This window comes from Takifugu flavidus, chromosome 22, assembly GCF_003711565.1.
Source record: "Takifugu flavidus isolate HTHZ2018 chromosome 22, ASM371156v2, whole genome shotgun sequence".
Taxonomy (NCBI): Eukaryota; Metazoa; Chordata; class Actinopteri; order Tetraodontiformes; family Tetraodontidae; genus Takifugu; species Takifugu flavidus.
Window position 1 is genome coordinate 3,457,656 of NC_079541.1, and position 19,457 is coordinate 3,477,112.

General features: G+C 50.9%; 1 long non-coding RNA gene across 1 annotated transcript in view; it reads left to right on the forward strand.

Annotated features, from left to right (window-relative positions):
• Nucleotides 1–16,371: 16,371 nt before the first annotated feature.
• LOC130519457 (uncharacterized) overlaps nucleotides 16,372–19,457 on the forward strand; it is a 50,673-nt gene continuing 47,587 nt past the window's right edge. The window contains exon 1 of the long non-coding RNA XR_008948323.1: nucleotides 16,372–16,628. This is a non-coding gene — a long non-coding RNA (uncharacterized LOC130519457). The remainder of the gene's footprint in view (nucleotides 16,629–19,457) is intronic.

A 19,457-nucleotide genomic window follows, 5' to 3' on the forward strand; every position in this document is an offset into this window, starting at 1 on the left:
CCTTTGGTGAAAGTTTGCTGTCTGATTGAAGCATGTTCCCCCTCCAAAGACCATCCGTCCAGAACGGAAACCGGCTTTGTCTTTCCTCTGTCTTCATCCTTCAGACCTTTGATGACCTCGGCGAGTTTCTTTGATGTTTTCTTCTCCCAGGTCATCGTGGTGAACGGCTACTTTAGTATTCACCATCTCCAGGTGATCGTCCAGGTTCTTTGGGTTGGTTCACTGGTTTCTGTCACTTCTCTCATTTCTTATCTCATCTCTTCTCTCATTTCTTCTCTTCTCTCATCTCATCTAATCTCATCTCACAGGCTGATTCTCATCTTGCTCTATATTAAAACAGTGTAATCATAAACAGTGAAGCAGGAATCTGGTACCAGGTTGAACTTTAACCCACTGATGTAAATGGGGGGGGGGTCATCCATCACCGTCACCATTAATAAGCTGCTGGACAAATTAAAATGGCACCAGCCCAACAGTCCTCCCCCCTCTTCCTCCTCTTCCTCCCCCTCTTCCTCCTCCTCCCCCTCCTCCGCCTCCATTTCGATGATTTCTGACTTTGGCGCCTAAATTGTCTTTAATCAGGAACTTTGTGGATTTGCTACAGCGACCCTGAAATCCTCAGTCTGATTTAATTCATCCCAAATTTGATCTGAAAGTCTCATCTGAGGTGAAAAGATGGAATGAAAAGTTTGTGTGTGTGTGTGTGTGTGTGTGTGTGTGTGTGTGTGTGTGTGTGTGTGTGTGTGTGTGTGTGTGTGTGTGAGAGACCCCTCACGCAGGGCCGTTCTCAGGTCCGGCTTGTCGGTTATTGATATTTTATCCGGGCCAGACTGAGGAAGTGCAGCCTTCTTCATCCTGGAGTCTGTTTGGGAATTCTGTAGCTTCCGATGACCCTGGAGACAGCCGGAGGCTCCAGGCTGGTCAGGACGAAGTAAAATGAGCCAAATGTGAACAGTTAACAGTTTTGTCGCGTCGGCGTTCCTCCTTTCAGACTCTCCGCTTCCTCCTCCTAATTCCTCTTTGACGTTCCGGTCGGTCCGGATGGGCCGGAGCCGACTGAGGGGATTCAGTTTGTTAAAATGAAATGAGATTTGATGCCTGAGTTGAATTGATCCGGCCGGCTGCTGGATAATTGCTGTATTGAACAGTAATTCTCTCCGACTGTGGAATCGATGGCTGAATGCGTTTCCCTCGGCTTTGTCTCCGGATTACTGTCGGGAAGAGATCCACTCCAGCCGCTCATCCCACTCCGGACTGCTGGCCACTCCGACCACATGATTACAGGCTCACCTTTTCATACCGATCCAGGGAAAATGCTCCTAGATGTGAACAGGTAGTGCTCCACATGGATGCTAACAGGTAGCGCTCCGCATGGATGCTAACAGGTAGCGCTCCGCATGGATGCTAACAGGTAGCGCTCCGCATGGATGCTAACAGGTAGCGCTCCGCATGGATGTTAACAGGTAGTGCTCCGCATGGATGCTAACAGGTAGCGCTCCGCATGGATGCTAACAGGTAGTGCTCCACCTTTTTCACCTTTCTGGCGTCTTTTCCACTCTTGATATGTTAAATATTTGATATTTGTACGTCATCTTTTTAACTATCTTCCTATAGCTTAGCTTTAGTTTAGCTTAGCTAAAGACTTTAAAAGATGAACAGTATTTCCTAGCAAATGCTTGACCTACATGTAATAAAAAGAAATGGTTTACCATGACATTGAATGAACGTTAGCATGCTAAAATAAACAACCCAGGTCTAAATGAACGGAAGCGACGATGCTAGCATGGGGGTTTTACAAAGTAGCGCCTTCAATAAGTCAACAAAAGAGTCAAATATTTCAGCAAAGATCGGAATTGTGAACGGAACATCCTCTATTCATCAGGATTCCCGAGAGAGTTCTGGAGACGACTAGCTTGGACTTTTTAGCCGTTAATCTCTCTGCCAACTCTGCTTTTCATGACGTTCAGTCTCCAAAATGAAATATTGACCTTCATCTTTAGCTGAGTTCTGTTTCTCTTTGTTAGAGGAACTCTCTCGCGACAGACTTGTGCTAGCTTACCGCTGGCTGAGACATTTTATAGCATCATTTTTGCCTGATTTGCTATTTAAGACATAAAATATCTTTTATTATTTGAAACTTTCTGTTCTAAATGACTCAAATCTACGACGTTTTTTTTCCAACGGCAGCTCTAAACTCTTCCACATATGTTCTATCTCCTTTTTTCTGACTCACTTTGCCACTTTCAGGCCTTTTGGGCCACCTCTCATTTTGAGGTGAAACCCCCAAATGAAAAGAAATTCCGATTTCCCTCCAGTTTCCGAGCTTTTTCCTGTCTTTTGTCTCACAAACGGAGGCTGAAGAAGTGTGGCGGTACTCCCACCGAGGGGGCTCTTCGTTCTGCTGAGTCATTAAACCCCCTCAAATCGATGCGGCTCGGAATACCACCGACCGCGAGCAGCGGGGCCCCCGTTCCTAGCTGGGGAGCGCCGGAGGACTTTTTCTCTCCTTTGAAAATTTTTAAAAAGCCAAATCTAATCTCGTCCCCTGCTATCAAATTTGCAATTAAAATTCCAAACAATGGCGCAGCTGATTTCACTGTTGTCTGGGGGCCCCCGGGGCCGCCGGGCCCTCGCCTCTGCAAAGATGTTTAAATGTCACAGTCATATATGTTGAAAAGGACTATTACCAGTGACATTTTAGTGTGTGTGTGTGTGTGGTGTGTGTGTGTGTGTGTGTGTGTGTGTGTGTGTGTGTGTGCGCGCCATTAGGACAACAAAAGATGCATTTAGGAATTTTCATGAGGCTAAAATCACAAAGCATCGATTAAAGCGTGCGTTAGCTTTAGCGTAAGTGGCTAGGCTCCGAAAATTAGTTAATTATCCTGTTCAGTTTTAATCCGTGTTGTAGCTCATCGAAGAAGGTTTTAGACAAGAAAACCAACAAAGTAAAGTAAGGAAAATAAACTGAGGAACTGTGGCTAGCTAGTCCGGCTGCATATGTTATGCTCAACAATCAAATGACAAACATTGTCCGATTTCCACGTGCTAACCGCGCTATCAGTGTCTCCCCATGTGTGAGTCTGTACTGGTTACCAGGAAGTGCTTGTGGGAATTAAAATATCAAGAAACCATCCTTGTTGATGCGTGTCACGATGATTAGCATTACTTTTCACTCAATGGTTCCTCCTACAACCCATCCTCCTCTGCATGAATATGCTAGCAGCTGCAACGGCTAATGAAAGGCACTTGAAACAAATGACACCGTTACCGCTAACATATGTAATAAACTGGCCTGATAATCCCCGACGGTAGCTGCTAGCCATAGCGCCTGTGGCTGAAACATACCATGCTGTTGCTTGTGCTAAACTGTGTGAATAATATCGGCAGCAGGGTTTTTTCCTGCCATTTTGTCCTTTCTCCCCCTTCTCCCACCACCATAAAGTTGAAGTTTGATTAGAGGGAGCGATACTGTCCCACAGGCGCTGCGAGGAATTATAGGGACCCTTCACACGATGTGACTCCAGACACATTAAACAACTCTATCAATCTCCGACTTTATGGGCCCCCCCCTCCGGCGCTCAAGGCTGCATCACTCATTACCGCTACTCACTGCACTTTCTTTATGTGTTGCCTTCAACCAACTAGAGCCCATTAGCTAGCATATTGCTGGGGCTGAGCTGTTGTCATTGGCGTATTGCGGTACCGGGCGATTAGATTCAGACATTTTTGACGAATCGATGCTACGATTCGCCGATAGTGCCGAAGATTTTTAGCGGGATATTCAGGGAGAGATCCTGACTTATCCTCTCGTTAGTTCTGTGTCTTTGAAAAAGCTAGCATGTCCTCGCGCCAACCACATTAAGGGGCTTTGAAAGTGCCGCTTCAGTCTTCGCTAAAATGGCGCTACGGCTGCCGAAAGTGCTCGATGTTCAGCGGAAGCAAAAGTGCTAGCATGACTCGTCTAAAATGCTGTAACTCCAGCTGAATGAATATTTAGCTCTTTAGCCACAGAAAAGCAACATTTAGCCAAATGTCTTCCAAATCTTGTTTGGTTTAACAGCTGCAGCTCCAGGCTGAAGGTGAGGAATGAAACCTTGATTTGAGCCGCGTCCCCGAGGCTAAAGCGAGAGTTTCCTGGCTGATCTTAACCGGGTCCTTGGCTACTCAATCTGAAGCATCGCTCTCCGTGATTACCGCACATCTTGTGCTTTGACCTCCCCGATTCCTTTGATGTGGTTCTTCTCTCATGGTTCTGAAATACAGAATAATTTCAGCTCTTCAAATGCACCATTGTGGAAAAATAAAATAGGTAAAACACTGGTAGCGTTAGCATATAAAGCTAAACGAGTGCTGTAGAGAAAAGCACCAGGTTCGGATTATAGTACACGGAGCTCCTACCAGGGCCGTATGCTACATTTAGCATCGTCTTATAGACACACTCCTGGAGGTACTCGTGCTAAAGGGAGTTAGCGATTAGCGTGTTTTGGGTTTTTTTGCCAGATATAAGAGGAATCGTTCAAACCACATGGTTTTTCCTCTCTTTGATTGACAGCTGCAGCCTGTGAACGGGCCTCTGTAGCCTGTGTAAACTCTGCTGAAGGCTCCTCTCATGTCAATCATCCTGAGGATTTATGCTACCGCTGCTAATAAGCCCCCTGACCCACAGGAAATATGTCAGCGCCCGGTAATAAACCTGGAAGCCACCAATCACGAGCCCAGAATAACAGCAACGCTCAGCTGTAAATCAGCGTAGCAACTCGGACCGGACCAAGATCCACGACGGGGGTGTAAATTTTGCTAATGACCGAGTGTTTCGGGGGGGTCTTGGTGCTCCTGGGGGGTGGGGTCACATGACCGGTCTCACCATAGAGGGTTTAAACAATCCATTCCATGGGAATTGTACCATGTCATCAGTATAAGGCAAATTTGGGGCGTTTCAACGAAGAATCGCACGGTTTAACTCACCAACCCCATGACCTTTGACCTTCCAGCTTTGTGCCCTCACGTTCTGTGTCTGCAGCCCGCGGTCACATGTTATGGTTGAAATAATTAGACGAACCTTTAACCCATAAAGGTCGTCGGCAAATGCTGAGGACCGTCGATCCCTCAGGACCCCAAATGATTCCAGATAATTGAGCTGACGAGACGTTAGCAACCGGTGGTCAGAAGGAAACGTGAAGCAAAGCGCAACAATTGGCTCATTAGAAGTCACATTTGATTCGTTAGCTTCCCTTTCCCAAAGAAATGGACTCCAGATAGCAACATTAGCGGCCTATCGGGAGGTTTGCTGCTAAAGATGCTAAAAACTGTCGCCATGAATCACCTTTACTTCGATCATAATGTAGCATCAGCGACACCCCTGCTGCCTTAAGATGGTCCAGGTTTAGCCGTCGAGCGCTAGCACTGTGGGGAGGGAGGGGGGCTCAAGTTGATGCTGCCGCTAATCCTCCTCCTACAATCACTCAGCGCTTTAGAGCCCGGGGAGTCCCCTCACGGGGGCAATAATGTCACCCGGAGGCTTCACGTTGGGCCTCCGGGCTGATGTCAGAGCCAGGAACCTAAACGGTACCGTGTTAGCATCAAACAGTGGTCTGCACAGCTCCCCAGCTAACAAAACATTAGCCACATCACATAAATCAGGCTAGCCTGCTGCCATCCTAGCTCGTCTGTTGATCGATATGATCGATAAAAATATGGATTTGGTTTCGATTTGATGGCGTCTCTGGACGCTTCCTCGGTTTAATCTAAGCAGGTGTCTTCAGAAAAACACGGAACTGTGGCTTTATCGCACCGGTTTAGCATCTGAGCCATGCTAATCCTGAAGAAGCTAAATTGGTAACAAGTTAGTTGGACTAAGCTAACCCTGATGCTAACTTCACCTTCCCGCAGTACGAAGGTGAAGGTAAACGAAACTATTCAGGAGATTTTAATGGCGAAAACTCGTCACGCTTCGCTGAACCTTAACGGCTAACCGTGCTAATATCCGCCAAAATCCCGGAAACAGGAGACAGGACAGGAGACCTGCGAGGCCTTCAGGTTCCGACAGCCTGCTCCCAAACAGACGCTGAAACCGCAGCATCTGAAGCTCTCGTCTGTGTCCGAACAGGGGCGGCGATGTTTTTCCTCCCGCCGCCGGTTGCTAAGTGGAGTGGTCTTCAGAAGCTAACTCTCTGTAATTAACTGTCACAGCGCTTCAAAACTAACAAATGGACTTGGTGTCAAAGAGCGCCCATTAATTTACCAACCTCCAGTCGTGGATCCAGAGCCTATTATCTCCATTACGGAGAGCTTTTATTCCCGCGCGTTCCCTCCCTCCCGCCTGGGTTGCTCAGTTAGCGCACATTAGCATGCGGCTATCGAGAAGCCCTTTTAGCTCTGCAGCACGTCGGGTGGCCCCGCCCACAGATAACAGCGGCCACTGGACACGAGGACGCTCGTCTCTCACAACCAGGCCAGAGAGCCGGGGCGAAGAGCGTGCACGTAGGCCTCACACGTGCGCACACAGACCGCTGCAGTCAAATATATTTAGACTCTCCAACCGCTTTCATATCGCCGTGACAACCTGAGGGGAGAATCTTCCATATGTGACACTAATAAGTGCCGCTCCGGAGGAACGCGCGGCTGTTTTTTCTGTCCTCCACGAGGCGTAAATAAGGAAATAACGAGGAGACGGAGCTGTGGCGGCCGCCGGAGCTGTGGCGGCCGCTCGCTCGCCCGCGTTTATCGTCTCACAAAAGGGGAAATATTGGCAGCGTTGCAGCTCCGGAACGTCGTTCCTGTCCGTGTGAGGTTTGGTGACCTCTGGTGGTGAGAACCGAGTATTGTCCTCCACCCTCTGGTCCAGGAGCACCTGGGATTGATTTGGCGGACCAGTGTGGTCCAGCACCAAGGTCTTGGGCTTGAATCCCTCTTTGCTGTGTGAGGTTTTCCTGTTCTGCCCATGTCTGGGTGGGTTCTCCAGGTACTCCAGGTTCTCCAGGTTCTCCAACCAAAAGACTTGTGGATGTTCTTGGGTACGATGGTGGGGTTTTGTTGTGTGTTAGCCCTGCAGGTGGCCTTCATCTGACCAGGGTGACCCCCCCCCCCACAGCAAAAAGGCAGCTGGGAGAGGCTGCAGCCCCACCTCGAACCCACGAAGGAATAAAGGAAGGATGGAGGAAGGAGGGATGAAGGACGGATGATGGAGGGATGATGGACGGATGAGGTCTTGTATCCAAACCCAAACAAACTCGGCTCTGTTTGATCAGTTGAAAACAAACACTTTCAGTGGCTGATTGACTTTGGACCACTTCTCCCCGGCATGCTGATGAGGTTCCGGAGAGTTCCCTCACATCCCTGCTGATGAGGTTCCGGAGAGTTCCCTCACATCCCTGCTGATGAGGTTCCGGAGAGTTCCCTCACATCCCTGCTGATGAGGTTCCGGAGAGTTCCCTCACATCCCTGCTGATGAGGTTCCGGAGAGTTCCCGCACATCCCTGCTGATGAGGTTCCGGAGAGTTCCCTCACATCCCTGCTGATGAGGTTCCGGAGAGTTCCCTCACATCCCTGCTGATGAGGTTCCGGAGAGTTCCCTCACATTCCTGCTGATGAGGTTCCGGAGAGTTCCCTCACATCCCTGCTGATGAGGTTCCGGAGAGTTCCCTCACATCCCTGCTGATGAGGTTCCGGAGAGTTCCCTCACATCCCTGCTGATGAGGTTCCGGAGAGTTCCCTCACATCCCTGCTGATGAGGTTCCGGACAGTTCCCTCACATCCCTGCTGATGAGGTTCCGGAGAGTTCCCTCACATCCCTGCTGATGAGGTTCCGGAGAGTTCCCTCACATCCCTGCTGATGAGGTTCCGGAGAGTTCCCTCACATCCCTGCTGATGAGGTTCCGGAGAGTTCCCGCACATCCCTGCTGATGAGGTTCCGGAGAGTTCCCTCACATCCCTGCTGATGAGGTTCCGGAGAGTTCCCTCACATACAGATACTTTGGCAACTTCCAGGGAAGTTTGAGGACTTGGGAAGTGCACAGTTTTCCTGCCTCTGTTTCAGCTCCGAGCTTGTTTGGATGTTGGTGTGTTTGCCGTGACAACACTTCCATGATGGGTTCTGGGTGGGTGGATCAGGGCATTATACTGAAGCATCCGCGCTGGTGCACGATGCCGTGCGAGCTCCTGCACACGTTCCACACTCGTGAATATGCATGAGCGCTCGTGCGCTCGCTCAGAGTGTGTCTGGGTCGGAACAGGATGCAGATCACTCACGCTCGCCTCAGAACGCTCTCAGAACGCTCCCCCTCAGGCCAGGAAGCTGCAAGCTGCTTAGTGGTTGTTTACCTGAGCTCCAGGCACACACACACACACACACACACACACACACCGAGGGGTTTTGTTCTTTTCCAACAGCTAAAGCAGGAACAAACCTTCTCACTCTCAACCAGATAAAGATGCTCCGGTGCCGCCTCGGGGATCCCAAAGTGGATCCTTCCAACCAGGTTGGGGGGGGGGGGGGGGGGGGGGTTTAATTGGACATCCCATCACACGCGTGTCGGCTTGGGTCGCCGTTACATTCTTGTTGGAAGTTCTTCCCGCTCTTGGGACCGGGGCTTTCAGGAAGCAGCACGCCAGCCTCTGGCGCTGGGGAAGCAGAGCGGTTTTCCGTGGGAAGCGGAGCGGTTTTCCGTGCTCCCGCTTCAATCCCGCGGCTGCCAGTTTTACGGGTGAAATTGCATTTCCAGAAGAACAAAAGTGCAGAAGAGGTGACGGGATGGAGCGAATCCCACCCTGGAATTTGAGCCTGTGCTTATTGGCGTGTGGCGGCTGCGGAGGATCCCAGATGATCCCAGATGCTTCCTGCTTTCCAAACGCCACCAGATTGATCCCGACTGCCGAGTTGCCGCCACTTGCTTGTAAAAATTGAGCTTGAGCGCATCAGCGCCGAACACCCGGGATGTGCTACGAGTTAGCGTGTCAATGATTTGAAAAGGCTGGAACGCCGATACGAGAGGTGTCAAGAATCGGGAGGAGGGAGCAGAAGCGACTGGAAGAGCAGGAAAACCAGAACCTTTCAAAATAAAAGCTAAAGATAAGAGTGATAAACGGAGGCTAACCCAGCTGCTAGCCTCGACGTTATAGCCATATTGTTGTCGGTTTTTAACGCAACCGGATCGATGAGGGAAGCAGCAAACATCCTCAGTGCCAACGACGGCACGGATTTATCCCATTTTCCCTTTCCACTTGTCGGCATTTATCAGTTTCAGTTGTGATTTTCAGGTCGGCGTCTGGCAGCAGCCTCGCGATGAGCGTTAAATGCAGCTATTGCGCCACTCTGTCGCCTGCACGCGCTTCCGTGACGGCGTCCCACGGCTTCGGCTTCTTCCCAACGCGTTGGCAACGTGGAAAACAGCGCCTCCTTTGTTGTAGCTGTCAGGTTCGCAGGGAATTCTGTCCAAATGCAAATCGGTTTTCCGAGGTTCTCCCGTGCTCACACACCAGATCCTGGAGGCGAAGGACGGATGGAAGAGGAGCTGGAAGATCCAGGTGGATCCCAGGAACACACAACGCGCTGCGGCAGTTCAGGCTGGGATTGTCTGGATCAGATACGGAAGGCGGGAAAAAAGATAATCTGATGAACTCAACATCAAAGCAGGCTGAACCGCCTGGTTTCCTTTGTTTTAGCTCTTTGTGGAGCAACAAACGGGCTGATCTCACGCTTGATAGCGGAGATTTGAACTCGGAACCACGTTAATGAGTCTCCGGGTTGTTGTTGTGCTTCCTGATGACACGTTTGAAGCTCCGGGCTGGTGGCTCGTCTGCCCGCCTGTCTCACAGCCCGACGACCCGCCGGACACCTTTCCCACCCGAAGAAGCAGGAAACGAGCGCCGGTTCCCTACGTGTCGGACTCGTCTCGTCCGCCTCCGTCTGGCTCCATCCAGGCGTTCCGGGTCTGTTGGAACACCAGAACACCTGAACCCCGTTGTTACCCAGGACCCCGTCACACAGCGGGGCGGGGGCAGCCCAGGCGAGTGCACGCAGGGCCTGCAGAAAACACCCTTGTGCACGTGGGCCCGTGCACGTGGGCCCGTGCTCTGCTGCTCCGGCTCCTATTATCCCTCATCCATTTGCACTTGAGAAGGTCCCATATTCCCCGACGGTGCTCCTTTTTCCTTTTATGCTTCCAAGACATCGGTGGCCGCAGGCTTTGTGTCCATGGCTGTCTGTCCATCTCCCGAGACGCCCCCCCCCTTCAGTCGGCTCTCCCCAGCACATGAAAGCGACCTCAACGGCCCGCCTTGAGAAAATTCCTCAAAGTCCCAGCGGGATCAACGACGACCTTTTGACCCTGCGTGGATGATGGAGCTCTGGCTTCTGCACCACGACGAAGGTTCTCGCTAAATAGCGACGTAAGCTAGGCGGGAGTGTATTCTTCCACCGGGTGTGTAGCTCCGCCCACATCGCACCACCGAGGACACGGTTCCATACGGTCCGGTTGTTTGGGAACGGCACCTGCAGAGCCGAACATCTGGCTGCAAATCCTTAGCATTATTGTTCATTCCATCTTCCTCTTCATGCAGCCACGAAGCTCTCGAGGCCGTCGTCTCACACGAGCCTCTATTTTCTTAGGATTTAAGTGAAGATTGTCCGTAATAACATCCCATCAGCGCATGAAGGAAAACTCAATAACCTCTCTTCTCCGGAGCGGCACAGGCAGCCGAGCAATTCCAACCTGGAGGCAGAGGAAGGGAGGACGATGGGCACCAGATGACAAATACTGATATAATAATTCCACAAAAGTTGGCGGAAAATAACGTGCAGGAGATAGAATCCCAATAAAAATCCCTGGGATCTGCTCAGCTGCTATATTAGCATGAATCGGAATAACACGGACTTCAACTTTAAAGCCTCGGCAGCAGTCAGTCACCTCGGGCTGTTTGGTCAGTGAGCCAACACACGGTCTTTATATTAAACAGGTTATTCTCATCATGTTGCTTCCATATAGAGATGATCTGTCGGAAAATTCTCTTTTTTCCTCAAACCGTTGGCTGCGATGAAGGAAAAGCATCAAATCCGGCCATAAACAGAGGAAGCAGCAAACTTCGCTAACCCGCAGGTGGGAAAACCTCATAACAGAAGCTGTAGTAAGAAATTCCGTTGAGATCCTCACGGCTGACGACCATCAAGCCGACAGAACCACGTTTTAAGGACACTGGCTTCGGAATGGCGGCCCGCGCGAGAGGGTCGACGCTAGCTGAGCGCTAATGATGCTGCTCAGGTTAAGTAGGGTCGTCAAAAGCCAAACCGTACTTATCGGGAATTACTGCCTTAAAACGTTACAATCCGCTTTCCTCCGCTGGGTCAAACTCAGCAGGTCGAACCATTGTCGAGTTCTTTGATCCGTAATTGCATTCCTGCGTCGACGTTCACGTTCCGCACGCTTCTCGGAGCAGCGCGGCCGCTAAAAACATCCGCCGTCACAACGGATCGCCGTCTCCCAGGACCGTTATCAAGGCTAAAGAGAACGGACGGGGCGGGGAAGCGCACGCCCGGTTCTATCCGCTGTCTCGGCGCCTGGAAGCAAAGTCGACGGCGTCTCGGCAGCAGGTCCGGTCCTCACCCCTCCTCTGGTTGCTGCGTTGCTATGCTAAAGTTTTAGCGTCAGCCTTTTCCATGGGTCACATGTGACACAGTCAGAACCATTTAGCAGCGAGGGTGGGAACGCCGGGCCTCCGTTATTGAGGGTCGTCTTTTCCAGATGCATCCGGCTAACGAACACGTCAGTGCTAAAAGAAACGATTTTTACAGCCCATTAACAGCAGCCGCGACGGCGAATTAACTTCAGAGGAATTCATTTGGGGGGGGGCTGGGACCGACCCGTTAGTTTCTCCTGAACTCAAGCCACTGCTTCCTGCGGCCGTCGTCACGGTTGCGTCGGCGCCGCCTCATTACAAACAAACGCGGGTAAACACGGTCTGACGGGCGCTGACAGGCGCTGCGTCGTCAGCGCTCCGGCGGCGGCGGATTTAATGAACATTATTAGTCCGGACCGCGGCTGCATCCCATGTGTCATAAATACTGTGGACACGCAGATAAAAGAGTAAACAAACGGGTTCTTCCTGCGTCCCGCTTCCCTTTCGGCTCCAAAGGGCCGTTTTTTTTTTAGCGCTGCTGGGTAATAAATCTGCCCCCTGAAAGGTTAGCGTCGGTGTCGGCTCCTGTGGTTCTTCTCCTCCACTTCCTCCGCCTGAGAAATCCGCGGCACAACATCCTTTTTTTACATCCCTCCCGACGCTCCGGGGCTCCATTAGCATTCTGTGAGGTGCCTGAATTAAATGTCACCTAACTGGAGAAAAAGAGGAAAAGCTGTCAGTTCATCTCAGTTCGCCGGGCCGATGCGGCGCCTTATTGACATCAACCCCACGGCCAAACGCCCACGTGCGCGTATTTGGCCTCCGTGCAAATATTGAAGCATCGTCATCAGACGGATTGTTGTTGAAACCCACAGTTGAGAGCGAAGATTATAGGTCCTGACAGCCGCAGCGATGCTAACGGAGGGAAAGCGACCTTTCAGCTAACGGAGGTACAAACTGTACTTTGACCTCGTGCACTGTTGTCGCGCACGTTTCCGATCATGTCGTCTGTGGCCAGTGTGGAGTTTGAAGCCCGGAATCGTTTGAATGCAAAAAAAAAATCCCGACTTTTTGCCGATGACGATGTGTTTTACGTTAAGTATTGTGTACGTCCACGCTGCTTCTTCAGTGGGAGTCAGACTTTGGGAAGCAAAATAGTCCAAAGATCTTTTTATTTTCGTAGACGCTGGAGGTGGGAAACGATGCTTAGCTGCGTTTATCGTTGGGAAAACACCCGAATCACAAATGGCATCTGTCTCCACCACATTATTCATTCAAAAATCAATCAGCGAAAACCCCAGTTATCGTAAATTGAACTGGGATGCGCCGATAATGGAATTTGTTCCTTCGGTGATTTTCCCGGTTGTGTTTGGGCCGTGCGAGCGCACGCCAATAACCTCAAGGCGCGCTAGCGTTCGACACCGCGAGGCTACGGCGGCAGCCATTATAGAAATGTCAGCGCTTCAATCACGGACGTTTTTTATTACTCGCAACCTTCATTTGTCAACACATGCAGTTCTCCATTTTCTCTCTTTCTCTGACGCTACTTTGTCTTTTTATCATCTCCAACATTTTTTACTCATTCCAGAAATATTATATATGTGTGTGTGTGTGTGTGTGTGTGTGTGTGTGTGTGTGTGTGTCCTTCCTCACATTTGTTCCTGAATACATTCCAAAGATTCCTATTCTTACAGCACAGTAGGGCCATTTTCCTGGGACCCATAAAGGACTGTTCGAGTGTTCAGGTTTGGTTAAGGTTGAGGTCAGAATTGGGTTTAGTTCAGTTTAGAGTCTGGTAATGTGTTGTGTCCCGCAGAGGCAGGAAGACAAGGACGTGTGTGTGTGTGTGTGTGTGTCAGTAAAAGTGTCGCATCATCAACATTCCTTTGAGTTACATTCCTTTGAGCTCCTCGCTGCTCTGCTCCTCGCTGCTCTGCTGCTCGCTGCTCTGCTCCTCGCTGCTCTGCTCCTCGCTGCTCTGCTCCTCGATGTTCTGCTCCTCGCTGCTCTGCTCTTCGCTGCTCTGCTCTTCGCTGCTCTGCTCCTCGATGCTCTGCTCTTCGCTGCTCTGCTCTTCGCTGCTCTGCTCCGTCTACCGCTCAGCTCTTGCTAAGAGGAGGCAGATTTCCCGCTCCCGAGGACGCTTCACCCCATCACAGACGCACCTTATAATATGGAGGCGCCAGCGTCTCGGCAGCAGGTCCTGGAAGACCATAAAGATAGAGGAACCTCGACGTCACGAAAGCCTTTAACTTGTGGCGTAATTGGAAAACATTCCCCATCCAACCCTCTGTGAGCCTGTCCTTCCTCTCCCGTCTGTGCCTGCTTGAATAGATTCCGGCTGTTTGCCGATGGGATGCTGTAAAATATGGTCGGGCAGCAGCTCTTCATCATCCAGCAGTGAGACTCCAGTCAGGGAAGTGATGAATGAGGCGACGCGGCGCTGAAATGTCAGAGTGTTGCTTTAGTCATTGTCTGCTCTTCCTTCTTTTTATAAATGCTCGGCTGTTGTCTGTTTCTATACTTAGCAGCAGCGGATTAAAATAGTGGCGCGCCTCTTTCATTCAGCTGTTGTCATGGTGAATCGTGTGTGCGAGGTGATCTACTCAGTGTGGATCCTGCCAGATTCTTCCTCAGAGGATGGAAACAAGGTTGGATCGGGTCCATTGGTGGTGCGGAGAGCCTTTGACTCAGCGACGGCGAGCTAGCGAGGCTACAGAAATAGCCTCCACCCCAGATGTAGCTCCGCCCTAATGAAACCTGGTGATTTAGTGTGTGTGTGTGTGTGTGTGAGCGAGAACACACCTGTGTCTGCACCAGGAGGCCCACCTGGTGGCACAGGAAGCCCTCCTGGGGTGCGTGCTGCATTCAATTGCAAATGTTTCCGCATCATTGGGAGAAAACGTGAAGGAGTCCAGCGGAAGACGTCCCCTCGCGGGGATTACCCCAGCCGGCTCTGCCCCCGTTGCCGTGGCAACGGCAACCCCCGTCGGGCGGCAACGAGCGCAGGAAGTGGCAGGTGTGCTGCGTGGAGCAGGGGAAGGCCGAGCGAGTGGTGAGGACGGAGGGGGTGAGGACGGAGGGGGAGAGGACAGAGGAGGTGAGGACAGAGGGGGAGAGGACGGAGGGGGAGAGGACGGAGGAGGTGAGGACAGGGGGTGAGGACGGAGGGGGAGAGGACGGAGGGGGTGAGGACAGAGGGGGAGAGGACAGAGGGGGAGAGGACAGAGGGGGTGAGGACAGAGGGGGTGAGGACGGAGGGGGAGAGGAGGAGGGTGGACGGAGGACAGACCATAAACACAGAATCTGACAAAATTCCACAAATGTTTTATTCACTTTTTTTACAGCACCTTCATTTTTGGTGCTGGTTCCAGTCCCATAAACCTCTTTTAGCCCATAAACACCCGTCAATGTCCAGCTCCTGCCTGCAGGGGGCGCTGCAGCAGCTCAGCACCGGCCAGAACTTCTGTCATCGTCTCGTCCCGCTCCCGTCCCGCTTCCTGTCCTCTGTAAACACGGCTCACCGCGAGAGGTGGGAAGGACGTGATGATGGACGGGAAGATTGGGGGAGGAGGCGCGAGGTGAACGGGAATGACGCCGTGGCCAAAGGAGGAAGCGCGGCGGAACGGCGCCGAGGCGACAGCCGCCCTCTCAGCGCGAGCGTGGACGTCCAGATGAGCCGCCTCGCTCTCGGAACCAATTTACATGCATCTGTGCCACCTACGAGTGGGGGGGGGGAGAAGGGGGGGGGGTGACAGGGATAATCACAGGTGTTGGGAAAATCGGCGAAAATCGGACACTGAAATGGCGCCACCAAGGCCAATCTGCCCCCTGGTGGTCAGCTGCAGGAACCTGCCCCCGGACAGCTCATTTCTGCCCCCGTCTGGGATCACAGCGCTATCGGGGGGGGGGGTCAGGTGGAGCCCTCTGCCCCCCCCTCGCTGTCCTTATCATAATGGGGGGATTAAATATCGTATTACGCTGAGCTGCTGGTGTCAGACGGGCTCAGACGTGGCGTGCTGCACCTGAGGATTTGATCCTGGAGCTGAGGGAGGAGGTGGAGGGGGGGCATCTGTTTAGAGGGTTCAGAACCAGAACCAGAACCAGAACCCAGGTGACCCACAGAGTTCTGGAGACTCTGAGCTTTCAGGAGAATTTCACCATCTTAGATGGTCGATGGGGGACAGTGTGTCCCCCATCAGGGGCGGAAGAGGGGACGGAGGGACAGGAGGGAGGGAGAGGACGGGGGGGGGACAGAGGGGGGGAGAGGACAGAGGGGGGACAGAGGGGGGGTGGAGGGACAGAGGGAGGGAGAGGACAGGGGGGGACGGGGGGGGAGAGGACGGGGGGACAGAGGGGGGGGCGGAGGGAGAGGACAGAGGGGGGACAGAAGGGGGGGCAGAGGGAGGGAGAGGACAGAGGGGGGACAGAAGGGGGGCCGAGGGAGAGGACAGAGGGGGGACAGGGGGGGGCAGAGGGAGGAGAGGACAGGGGGGGACAGAGGGGGGACAGGGGGGGGCAGAGGGGGGGAGAGGACAGGGGGGGCGGAGGGACAGGAGGGAGGGAGAGGTCAAGAAAGATCAGTCATGTGACCCTCTGAGATCGTCCTGGACTTGATTGAGTGTTTTAATTATGGATTTTATGGGAATTAACTTGTTTCCTGTCGGGATCCGATCAGATGAAATAATTGTCCTCTTAACGCAATTTTAATTGTCGTAAGTGCGGGAATAAATCAGGAGACGTGTGCGAACACACACTGTTCGTCTGATGAGCTACTTTATGCTAATTTGGCCGCATTAAATCCCTGCGGTGGCGCTCCAGGTGCTGTAGCAGCTGATCAACCAATCAGCCAATCAGAGCGCACCGTTGCCTTCATAGCAGGTGTTTGGACCAGGAAGTTCTGGGTCTGTCAGGTCCTGTTCCAGGGTTCTCCCTGTTCAACAAAATGGGGTAAAACCTTTTGTTAGCATCAGCCTGTTTATGCTACCGCCGTCAACTCGCCGAGCAAGAACGTCCCGGTGAGTCACGAATCCGACCGCGGCGTCGGTGACTCCTCCAACCGGGGTTCGGAATGTGGTGCTAAATTGGCGTTTTTAGCCGCGGCGCGAGCGTCTCGCGGGGGCCCGACGTTAATATTTGATATGCTAATATTTGTTTTGCTGTCAGCGGATGAATAATGCAGCGGAGGACCGCTGCACTGTTGTTTTCATCGCTGTAATGATTGTCCCCCCAGGAATTTTGTTGCCCTTTGATTTTATTTATTTCTTTATTTTGTCCTGGGGGGGGGTTAGCCTAGGCCATGGTTAGCCACGGTTAGCTAGCCACACATCCAGAAACCAGATGATGGTCACTTTCATGCACGTCTGCTCTCTAAAGTGCTTCAGTCATTATCGTAGCCGGTGTAATACTGGTAGCTACGGCTAGCGCTAACCATTAGCCATCGCCTCAGATGGATCTTTGTTCAAATTAGTGAGTTTCACTAATTTGTCAAAACTTTGGAGCAGGAATTAAGCCGGAGCCCAACTTTTATGAGCCACTTGGTTGCCTCGCAGATTAATACGCAGCAGCAAACGGTTTAATTATAAATCGGCAATTTCCATTAATTATAGATCGGTGATAATTTCCATAATTGCTGCTAAACCAACATGTTGCTAATTCTGTATGTTTTGGCCTCAATGCTGGAAATCATGATTAGCGTAATCACGTTTGGACTCTTTTCTTTCAGAGGGTCCGGTCTTGGACTGTTGGGTCCCTCTATTGGCGTCCTGCGGACCGACAGAGGTCAGAGGTCAACCGTGCACGTCGTGCGCACACCCTGTAAGAATCAGCACGTCTGGCTGAACGTGCGCTGATAAAGAGTCGCTGCATGTTTGAGCCGCGTTAGCTGATGCGCTGTTTTCTAAATATGGCAACATTTCCTGTGGGCCTCGTTACGTGGAGCCGTGCACGCCTGACGTGCACGCGTGACGTGCCCCCCCGATGCTGCCATACATTAACGGTCATGAAACTTTAATGGGACGTTTTATGAATTAATAATGGGGCCGATAAACGAGATTAAACCGAACACGTCTAGCTCACACACACTAGCTGGAGCCGATCCGAAGTTTCACTCATTAATGTTGACGTTGTTCTAGAAGAGTCTGGATTTGTGGTGTTTCTATGTCGTCATCACATGACGACGCACACAGAAACGAATGCTAACATGCTACTCGACCACTAGGTGTCGCTGCATCACACAAACCTAATGAAAATGCTGCTAATTTGTTCGCTAATGTTGCCGCGCAGAGGAAAATGACTACAAAGTCTAAAATAAACGCACAGATTTAAGATTTCCTTAATTCCAGTTGTTCCAGGCTGAATGTGAGGAAGTTCGAGTGGATATTAATAAAAACACAATTATGTGTTTTACACCACAAGCTTGGCGGTACTTTCCCCCAAATTGAATCTTACGTTACGACGCCCCGGATCGATTCACGAGACGTATCGATAAATACGAAACGGCAGCTTTGTGGTGACACCTGAGTGTGTGAGTCAATTTCAGATTAATTTGAACTAATGAGTCTATTTTTGACCCCGGAACGCTGCAGTCGAACGCCGTAAATAACATTTGCTAGCACGCTTGCTTTTAATTAACCGACTCGAAGCGATAATTAGCATAGCGTGTATATTAGCATGGAAATGGGACAGGGGCTGCCTCTTTGCTGTTTGATTCTGGTCCACAGAAATAAAACGGTGAACAAACCATAGAAATCTACTCTTTTGTTAGCATTCCATTGTGTAGAAGCTACGTTGTAACTGCGGCTACGTTGTAACTGCGGCCTGTTTCTTACCAATTTACTAAAGATCAACAGAATTCCGCTGGATAATTTATGGAACAACATCTGTGGGTCAGCGATCCAACAGAATAAATCAAACAAACCTAAAAGTCTTTGTGCTAGCATCGATCAGGCTAACTTCTAGGCTAACAGTCTAAACTAGAAACATGGATGGCATAGAAGCTAGCTAATGTGTGGAGGATTTTCCCTTTCCACACCCACAGGCCGGTGTGCATGCCGTCGACCAATCAGCAGGCTGTATTTAGTCTAGCCCCGCCCCCTCTGTCTTATAGCACCAGTCATGACTCAGCACAATTATCCAGATTTTCTTGCGTATTTATCATTCAGTTCTCTCTATTTCCTTTTGGTGTGTTCAAAGTCTGAATTTCAGTAAAATATGAGCATAAATAGCTTAATTTTTCCCGCAGGAACTTTAAATTTCACCTTTTTTTGAGGTTTTTGGGGAAACCTCAGCCTGTTTCCACGGCAGTTATCCAGGAAAAATACTTCCTTTTCTATATTATAAAAGATTTTATACCTCATAAGTCAGAGATCCGCCTAAAGAAATAAAGAAATTCCCGGTAATAAACATTCCAGACGATGCTGATACAGTTAATTCATGTTTTGTAATTAAGAAAAACAATAAAAATAAAGAGCAGGAGGAGAAAAGGAGCCGGACTTATTGTGTCTGTTTGTGTAACTGAATAATGTGATTGTGGTCCAACAGCCTCATATTAAAGCCGCCTGAACACCTCTGGAATATCATCACCTCCGGCTCCACTTCCTGACATTTAATTAGCAACCATGAAACTGAGAATCGGTTGGAAAAAAAGGGAAAAATAAAAAAAATTGGGAACGTGTGCACGCACGTCGGCGCCGAGGTCGAGGGGCCATTATGGAAAACCGACACTCGGACAGCCTCCACTCGACACGTGCACTAAAGGTCTCGGCGAGCGCGCTTTCATTAGCGGATCGTCATTCATTTGAGCTCTTCAGCCGCTGAGTGCTTTTGACCCGCCTGTTGTTTTTTTA